Here is a 9548-nt window from a genome sequence, read left to right as displayed (position 1 = left end):
AAATAAGTTACATGCTGACTTCTTTCAAAAGGGAAAAACTTTAAGCCACACTAAGGTCTAGCGACACAGCTGAATGTTCAACATCTGGGATTCAATTACAATCTTCTGGGCTCTGTAGGTTATGGGAAGCTGCAATTCTCTGACTTTGCCCTTGGTGTGTTTACCTTTGTTCTGATATCTCCAGTATTCTGGGGTCTTTATTGCAACTGAGCCTTCACCTTCACCAATAGCCTCTCTGGTTGCAAAGATTCTCTCCATGACCTTTCACATTTTCAACACCAGTAACACCTGAGAGACTCTTACACATTGCCAAGTTCTGCTGCCAGGATGATATGCAGCCTTGGACCCCTCTGGACCATAGTGTCTGTGTGCACCATTAGGAAATACTTCCAGAAGATTTCAGTCAATGATGTGGATCTCCTGTTACTCATGGCTGATTTTTTCAGCCTCAGCTGGTCAGTGTGGATTATCCCAGGAAAGCACAAAAGTTTTCACTTCCAATAAGCATAACTGAAAATATATCACACATATCCCTGATAGAGCCTCCCTTGTATGCACCTCCATTTCCTACAAAATATCTCACTGATTTCCAAGCATTTATCCAGTCCAAAGCACAAAAACCATCCACAATCGTCAGATAGCTAGTGATCAGGTCCAACACAGCAATATTCATCTCTTAATACCAATGTCTGTTCTAGTTAACTTTCTAATGCTGAGTTGAAATACTGACCAAAATTAGCCTGGGGAGGAAAGGGTTCCCCTGCCTTGCAGCTCACCATCCATCATCAAGGACGCCAAGGCAGGCACTTAGAAAAGGATCCTGGAGCACAGGTCATGGAGGTACTCTCTTTACTGGTCTGCCTCCTTGGCCTGAGCTCAGCCTACTTCCTTATACAGCACAGGAACACCTTCCCTGGGGTGGCACCACCCACAGTGCCCTGTGCACTCCCATATCGCTCAATAATCAAGAGAAAATGTGCCACAAACATGACCGCAGGCCAGTCCAACTGAGGAAATTCCTCATTTGAGATTCCTTCCAACTAGGTGTTTCAAGTTTACAATTGAAGCTACCCAGCACAGGTATGAAGAGGGAGTGGGGTGTTGAACCTCTAGGGGGTATGAGTGCCATGAGGATATTGGCTGCCCTGGGCTGAGGGGCACTGTGGTGATATGGGATCCCACCTTGATGGGCAGCGAGTTCCTGGATGGACCAGGATCAGAGGCTTAGCGCTTGGCTATAGAACACCCAGTTTGTTGTCCCCAACAACCAAGATGACAGCTTTAACAACTCTCCTGCACTTGGCACCAACATCCCTTGGAACAGCAGGCCTCCATCTAACCAAGAAAGCAAATCCAAGGACCCCATGTCACAGGCTTTCCAGTAAAGGCCCTACCACGGCCACCTAGTGCTCTGGCTGCCTGTCTGCCCCAGCCCACACAGTGAAGGGAACAGAAGACAGAATGAAGAGATTGGGCATAAAAAATGGGCAGACTCCATCCACAACTTCAGGGAGAATCTTCACTGGGGGCAGGTGCCAAGATTTGCCCCCAAGATTTCTGGGCTGGACCTGACCACTGTAGAGTCTTTGGGGGGAAAAGGGGTGCACATGTGGATGTCTCTGTGGACTCCTGTCCTTTGAGAAATGTCCTGACCCCATCCCCAAGGGCATTGCCCACATTCTCACCCCAAATTCTGGGTGCCCCATCCTCCTGACTTAACATTTTGAGCCTGGTGTTGTCTATACTCAGAGCACTGATGGGCTTGAAGTTAGTTGAATTCCTTTCCCTAGATGGCTGATAATAGAGAGGAAAATTCTGGGCTCCTCCCTTTATCCACTCACATAATTAACATGCCCACAGTCATCACAGTTATCATTTTCCTCCATCTTTTTCTCATATAATGAATATTTTTAAGGTAGAGAAAGCATATATATTTGGGGGATTTTTTCTTTATTTTTTAGAAGAAACATTTCATTACAGCTTTAACGTACTCAATAACAATTTCCAGAGCAAAGATACATCTGTTTCAAAAGTGGCTATGTTTTTTGTTCACAGTTGAATTAATACAGTTATATAATCATATAAAGAATATTTCACATGCATCTTCCTTGCAGTTTTCAACTGTGTGAGGCAGTGGTGCTCTCTGAAGAGCAGCTTGTGACATGGAGAGGTCCTGGTCACAGGGGACACACTGCAGCTTCAGCAGATGACTGAGTTCCAGAGACCTGTGCACACCGGGGTGACTGTAACCCAAAGAACTTTTGATGAAGATGTTAGTGCATAAGGGGGTTCATTGGACCTTTGTGAGGGCTCTGCTAAACCTGGAAATACATCTGAGAATTTCTGTTACCCTTGCCCTTGCCTTGTTCGGGTAAGGAGAGGCTATGTGGTCAGCAAACAGAAACCTTTGCAGACTGTGAACTGGGGCTGTGCTGATTACATCCTGTTTATGTGTTATCTTTGGTCAGCACCTGCCTGCTGTGGTGGACATGGTAAGCCATCCCTGTCATGCCTGACTGCATATAGGACAAGCTCCCACTTACCAGGGACACTGCACAGCCAGGGGACTGTAGGGAGGATCTTGTTTGGTAGGGAACATTGAGAGTGAAAGTCCATAGCCCTCCTCCCTGGCCACTATATGGAGGTGGCTCCTCTGCAGATCAACTGATGGTAACAGGAAACTGCAAGTGTCAAGAAATATATTTCATTTCATGACCACAACACAAAAACCCCTTTCAAAATAACCACTAGTTATTTTTAAAGATTAGTTAACAGGAAATTATTACTAGGGGAGGGGATTTATAGACCTTGTCTGCTGAAAGAACTCATAAATTGGTTTCCACAAAGTGATTAACTATTTACTTCATGAGATATGAAATGTGTCAGCCTGTTTCCCCAAAATAAGACATTTTATCTCTTTATTTCCTTCTTATAAGTAATGACTGCATGAGCCAAGAAATGACCTTCACATTTACATGGGTTGGGATCGTCTATGCATTCTGTTCACTCTCCACACTGGCCCATTACCCCATGCCTTTTAATAATTCATTTTGATTAGATTTGCAGTTTACATAGCATTTTGTATATTTTCATATCTCATGACATGAAGGACTTATAGTACAAGAAGCAAAAACAATTAACAGTAAGCTAGAGATGTAGCACTGCTGGTAGCAGAACTGTCTAGTATGCACAAAGCTGTGCTCTCAGTCCTGTAAAGTATGTGAATGGTGGGTGGTGGTACATCCCAGTCATCATAACACTTAACTGGTAATGGCAGAAAAGTTAGAAGATCAAGGTCAACCTCAGTTACATAGCAAGTTGGAGAAGCTGCCTAAAAATAAAACAGGTTACCAGTTCCCTACATATGGTATGAGGAGTTTGCCATTAAAATGCTTCCTGAGTGGGTCTCTATTGTCACCTAAAACCTAGTGAGCATAATTTTCACTGACTGCTCAGGGGCTGAACTATGGTCTCCTGATCCCTCACCACAACTGCACATTAAGTTCTGCTTATGGAACTCCAGGCTTTCTCTAGCCCACTTCAGTTCTTCATATTTCTGTCTGAAGACCATTAAGTCTGATCCACATTATCTCAGGTGTAGTAACAGAAGAAAACACAACTGTGCTAATTTTTGTATTAGTAAACATTCCATCATCAGTACAAACAAAAATAAACACTGAAAGAGAATATTTTATGAGTTTGTGGTTTAAATTTAAAATGATGAAAAAACATTTTAGCTCACAGTTTAAAAGCCACATATCTTCAAGAGCTTTGCCAACTTCCAATTAAGCCACTTTGAGAAGAAAGCTTCCGACCTCTGGGTCTTGGGGACAGTACAGAGTCATTCTGGAGATGACTTGGCTGGTGGTGATGAATCTCCCACTTCATTATACCTTCTCCTTCACACATGGCTCTGGCCCTGCCTTCTGAAATCCAGGGACACCTCTGCTGGATGCAGTCTTAGAACTGTGTAAACTCACACAATGATGGAAGGGCCATAGACATGGTGCATCCAAGAACTTCCTGCCAGGAGGCAAACAGCAAACTTTCTACCCAAAGCAGCCATCACTACCACCATGACTGCATGAGTTATAAATGTCCCTGATGACCCATCAGCTACAGGCTGGCTTAGCATTTTATTCTGCCTTTAGAAGATAATGAAACCCTGAAGCTGTGGGGCCAGATAGAAGTCTGCTCACTCATGGACCTGGGCTATTGAAGGGGACATTTGTTTAGAGCTCGCCCTCTTCTTTTTGCTTCCCCTCGTACCTGAGTCCATTCCTCCCCTCACTATAAGTCATAATGTCCTGTCCCACCTACACAAAAGACCAGTGTCCACAGTCCATGTGAACTGAGCTCTCTAAACCATTCCCGAAATCAGCCTTCCTTCACCTTCACTTTATCTGGGGTAATTTTCACAGTAATGGAAATTTCATGAACACACTCTCATGTCCAGTGTGGAGGTCATAAAATCACCAGGCACTTGTCAGTTCCAAAGCTGCATCAAAAGGCACATGTTATTTACACAGTAGGGTAGGGCCTTTCTCTAGGGTGGCCACAGCCTGATCTCTCAGCTCTGGGATCTCTTGGCACTGTCTGGGGCCTTTAATGATGCAGGACCTTTATGAAGGGCCCAGGATAATGTCACTGATCTGGAGACTCTCTTTCCTGGGAAAGTGGTGTGTTAACAAGCCCTGAGGCTCTTCTTCTCATCTTCAGAATGACCACTTGAACAGGCAGGAAATATAGCGGCCTGGCAATGATCTTAACACTCAAGATGTAGAATTGGTGAACCATGGGAGGTAGGTGTACAATGAATGCACAGAAGGCCTCAGATTTAGCATTATCAAACAAAATGTTACATGCCGAAGGCAGCTCAGAAAGACAAAGTCCCCAACAGGCAGCACAGGCAGAGCCTCTTATTCAAAAGGATAAGCAAATTCCAGGGCTGGAAACATGGCTCAGCGATTAAGAACACTGTCTGTTCTTGCAGAAAATCTGGGTTCAAATCCCAGAACCCAAATAGGAGGTAAAAACTCTCCATATCACCAGTTCCAGGGGGTCCAACAGCTCCTTCTGTCCTCCACAGGCATTGCATGACACAGGTGCACTTACCTGCATGCAAGCAATACACACAAACACATAAAATAAAAAAGAATACATAAAATACTTTAAAAAAAAAGAATATGCACATTTCACAATGACCCCTCAATTCCAGGGCACAGGGAAGCACAGCCTGTCCTCTTATCCAATAGGCCTGGTTTCTGGGGTAACAAGATGGAATGCTCACTGAGGAGTAGTTACAGTGAGTGTCCCTCATGTCACTATGACAAATCCCCAACATTGCAAAGGGGATCTGATCTCATGGGGAAGAGCAGATTCACCTAAGACCCTATATAGTTGTTCATCTACTTAACAAAACACTTGACCTCAGGGTAGACAAAGGAACAGCTGATGATGGCTAGTTTACACTATAGTCCCTGGTCATGATGGACTTTCCTAAGAAACTGGTAAGAGAGTTTGCACCTGCTGATTTCCATAGTGCTGGGAATTAAGGGAGTGGGGCTCTGGACAGTGGTGCCTTGTGAGACTTCTCATTATGAAACTAATAAAATCATGTGCATCTATAGTCACTGGGAGAAGGACAGGAAATCACTCTCTGGCAAAAACAACCAAACACACAAGGTGCCATGTGCCTGCCAGAGGAAGAGTCACACAAAAACCAAGAGAGCCCCGTGCTCAAGACCCAGACACATAGACTCTGCTCAAGACTGAGGCTGGATGACAACAGAGACACTTCTGTTTCTCACTATGAGACTGTCCCCAAACAACAAGAGGAGCACTCTTCAGGTGGATGGGCATTGATGGACATGTAGGATGACAGGATTATTCCAGCAGTGTTGTGTGTAGTCAGAACTTGTTTGTTTTTCTGTTTGGGTGCTTATTTGTTTGCTGGTTTTTGTTCAGGGGCCAATAAAACCCAGGCTGACCTCAAATGCACTGTGTCACGAGAATGATTTTGAAATCTGGGCATGGTGCCACACAACTTTACTTCCAACACTTGGGAGGCAGAGGCAGGCAGATCTCAGATCTCTGAGTTCTAGGCCATTCTGGTCTACACAGTGAGTTACAGGACTGCTGGGGCTACAGAGAGACCATGACTCAAAAAGAACAAAAAAGAAAGAATGACCTTGAATTCTAATCCTCCACCTCCTTATGGTGAGGATTACAGGCACGAACCAAGGCACCAGACTGATACAGTGATGTGGATCAAATGCTGGATTCCAAGGAAACCAGACCAACACTCTCCAACGCAGCTATATCTTAGACTCCATGGGTTTTTATCTGATATAATATATGTACACAGAAATGAAATCAGCATTTAAAATATAGATCTAGAAGAAGATAATTTTTAATACTGACAGTCGGTGATATTCTTTTGCTTGAATTCATGTCTGAGAAACAAGAGAGGAGAATAGTAAGTGCCTCCATCACGTTCTCCATACAACACACAGGAAGTGTGGGTGTCCTGCGTCTGTCCTCCTAGGAGATGCTGGATCTCCAGTACCAAACATACTGTCATGTCTTTGAGTAAATACAGGAAACACTGAAGAATGTCTGTACTGATAAGTGAGCACATTCAACAAAGGAAGAAACAGGTGAGCATTGTGCGGGCATCTGCATTGCAGACTTGGAAGTCTGAGGCATGAGGGTTATGGGTTTGCATGCACAGTGGGCTACAGGTTACGACCAGTTCTCAAAAAAAGAAAAAGACAAAGGTTGTAGAATATGACACAAAGTTATTGCAAATGCTAAAGTTTAGAAAAAGAATAAGGCAACCATCCAGTAAATATAATTAATGCATTATTATGTCTCCTCCACTGCCTTCTCCCTAAATCTACACGTGCTGTATTGGCCAGAGCTCACCTGCCTAACTCATTTCTGGGTCTCAATTCCTGTTGAGGGTCCTCCAGAAGGAAGATACAAGTAGGCAGATTTCTGTGAATCACAGGCCAGCCTCATCCAAACAGTGAGTTCCAGGCCACCAAGGGCTATACAATGAGACTCTGTCTCAAAATCAACAACAATCAAACACAAAATCAAGGATAGATGCTGGAGAGTCTAGAATCCAGACACCAAAGCACCCAGGAAAGGTGGGCCAGTTTCCTCTGAAGGACAATTCCATTTCCTGTGGGTTTGCAGAAATGAAGTTCCAAGGAAGGGATGGGGGAACAAGACTCTAACAGCCAAAACCTGTGAGTTTGCCCATCTGACAGGACACTGTTGTCAAAACTCTGCAAGGCTTCAGCCTCAAGGAGTAAAGGCCATAACCCTCACCTTCACAGCCCTGCTCTGCCTTGGTAAGACATGAAGAGGGTGAGGGAACCACCCTGGGCCGGGAGAAACCTGCCCAACAGCTGGACCTTTCATGACCAAGAAATCTCAGGGACTCAGAGGGAACGAGGAGGGGAAGACATGCTCAGGCTACAGGGCAAACCTCTAACAGAGAACTCTCTTCCAGGACTGAATCTTAGCCTCAAGACCCCAGTGCTGGCCTGTGAGCATGTCCCCAGCAGTCACAGGTAAATCCTCCTCACTAAGGACAAGGGTCACATGTGGGCACTGGAGACCGATAGCAGCAGGTGTGGCCGATACTGGGGAAACTGAGGAGGGTCCCCTGTCTCAGGCCTGAGATCTGAGGAAGGATGTCGTATGACCTAGCCATTGATTTCCCTACAGGAAAGATCCCCAAGCTCGCAATCAGGCCTGATCCAGGCTCTGTTGTCCCCAAAGGGACCCAGTTGACCATTTCATGTAAGGGTACCATAGGGGTCTTAATATTATCTCAATGAAGATGGACAAAAAAATTCCTGGTGGCAACAGACCCCACTGAAACCTGGGAACTGGGCCCAATGCTTCATCCCATCCATTGAATGGCACCCTGCAGGCCAAAATGACTGTTACTAAGGCACCCCTGCCACTTGGTCAGAGTATAGTGACTCCCTGGAGCTGGTGGTGACAGGTGAGAAGACACACAGGGTTCTAACCCTAGACTTTACTGTCAGGTCTGCTCTCAGAGATATCCTCCTTCACAGCCTAGCCAGGAAGGCAGTGTTGGCTGTATGAGCCCATTTAACACCCTGCCTCCTCTCCTATGAGTATATACAAACAAACTCAGCCACAAAGGCTAACCCAGTGCCTCGGTAACCACAGGTGGTATCATCTTTCTCCAGTGTGTCTCAGGGAATCAATAAGAAAGTCATTCTAAATAAGAAGGGACCACAGGAGCTCTACTGGACCCTGAATTCACAGTATATATACTCTACTGGGCAGTCCCAGACCCTGTCCTCTGTGGGCTCTGTAACACCAAGCCAGAGGTGGATGGTCAGATGCTATGGTTCTCACCTGAGGAACCCCAGGTCTGGACAGACCCCATTGATCTCCTGGAGCTCAAGGACTCAGTTGAGGCAGCCACAACCTTACCCAAGAATGACCAGACTTTGGTACTAGAGGCAGCCCTCTTGTGTGAAGTGTGAGGGGAGACAGGGCTCTTGATACCAGTAACAGTGAGTATGGGACATGGTGGGCCAAAGCCACAGAATCCAAGGTGGAGAATGAGAGTAAAATCCAGGAGTCTAAGAGAGGGATCAGTGTTTCATGGTTTCCCTGGTCCTACTGCAGCTTAAATGTCATCTCTAAGTGTGAGATTCACTGGGTTACCATTCAAACAGACAACTCCTCCTCACCTCTTGCCTTGCAAAGACCTTCCAAAAACCCACCAATTGTGCCAAGCCATGCTCTCTGGACACCTCAGGGTGACCATGTGGTGTCAGGGGGCTGTAGAGGCACAAACAACATGATCTGCATAAAGATGGAATCCCAGTAGTCTGGAAAACACAGACCCCACTGGAGCGTAGCAACTAGGTCCTTCTCCATTCCATTGACAGAGGAGTATGGAGGGTCATATTGTTATTATTATTATGGCCCTACAGGCTACACTGTATAGTGGCACACTGGAGCTGGTGATCATAGGTCAGATCTCAATACCCAGGCTCTGCCCTCAGGAAAAGTGGTCTGATTTCACAGTGCCTGTCCTCACCATCCAGCCCTAGGAGATAAATGGGGGAGATGTGAGTTCATTAGCATATTGCCTTCTTTCCTAGGAATCCACAACAGTAAACCACAGCTGTTTGTTCTCCCCAGCCCTGTGGTGACCTCAGCAGAGAATATGACACTCCGTTGTTTCTGACAAGAAGGATATGACAGGCTTGTTCTGATGTAAGAAGGAGAACAGAATCTCTCCAGGTCTTTGGACACACTGTATCCATCCTTGTGGAAATCCCAGGCTCTGTTCACCTTGGGCCCTCAGCAGCAAGAGAACCTTCAGATATTATGGCCATAACAAGACAGACCCACAGAAGTGGTCAGAATCCAGTGACCCCTGGAAAAACAAATCTCAGGTAGGAAGCCCCATTTTTCATAGCATCATTTTGAGGCCCTTTGCCATGAGTCCTGTTACTGTCTGGGGATTCCAGCTGGGAAGAAGG

Source organism: Nannospalax galili, unplaced genomic scaffold (genome assembly GCF_000622305.1).
Source record: "Nannospalax galili isolate Female #2095 unplaced genomic scaffold, S.galili_v1.0 scaffold1348, whole genome shotgun sequence".
NCBI classification, from domain to species: domain Eukaryota; kingdom Metazoa; phylum Chordata; class Mammalia; order Rodentia; family Spalacidae; genus Nannospalax; species Nannospalax galili.
The sequence above is the reverse complement of the archived record's forward strand: the minus strand, read 5'-3'. Positions refer to the sequence as shown.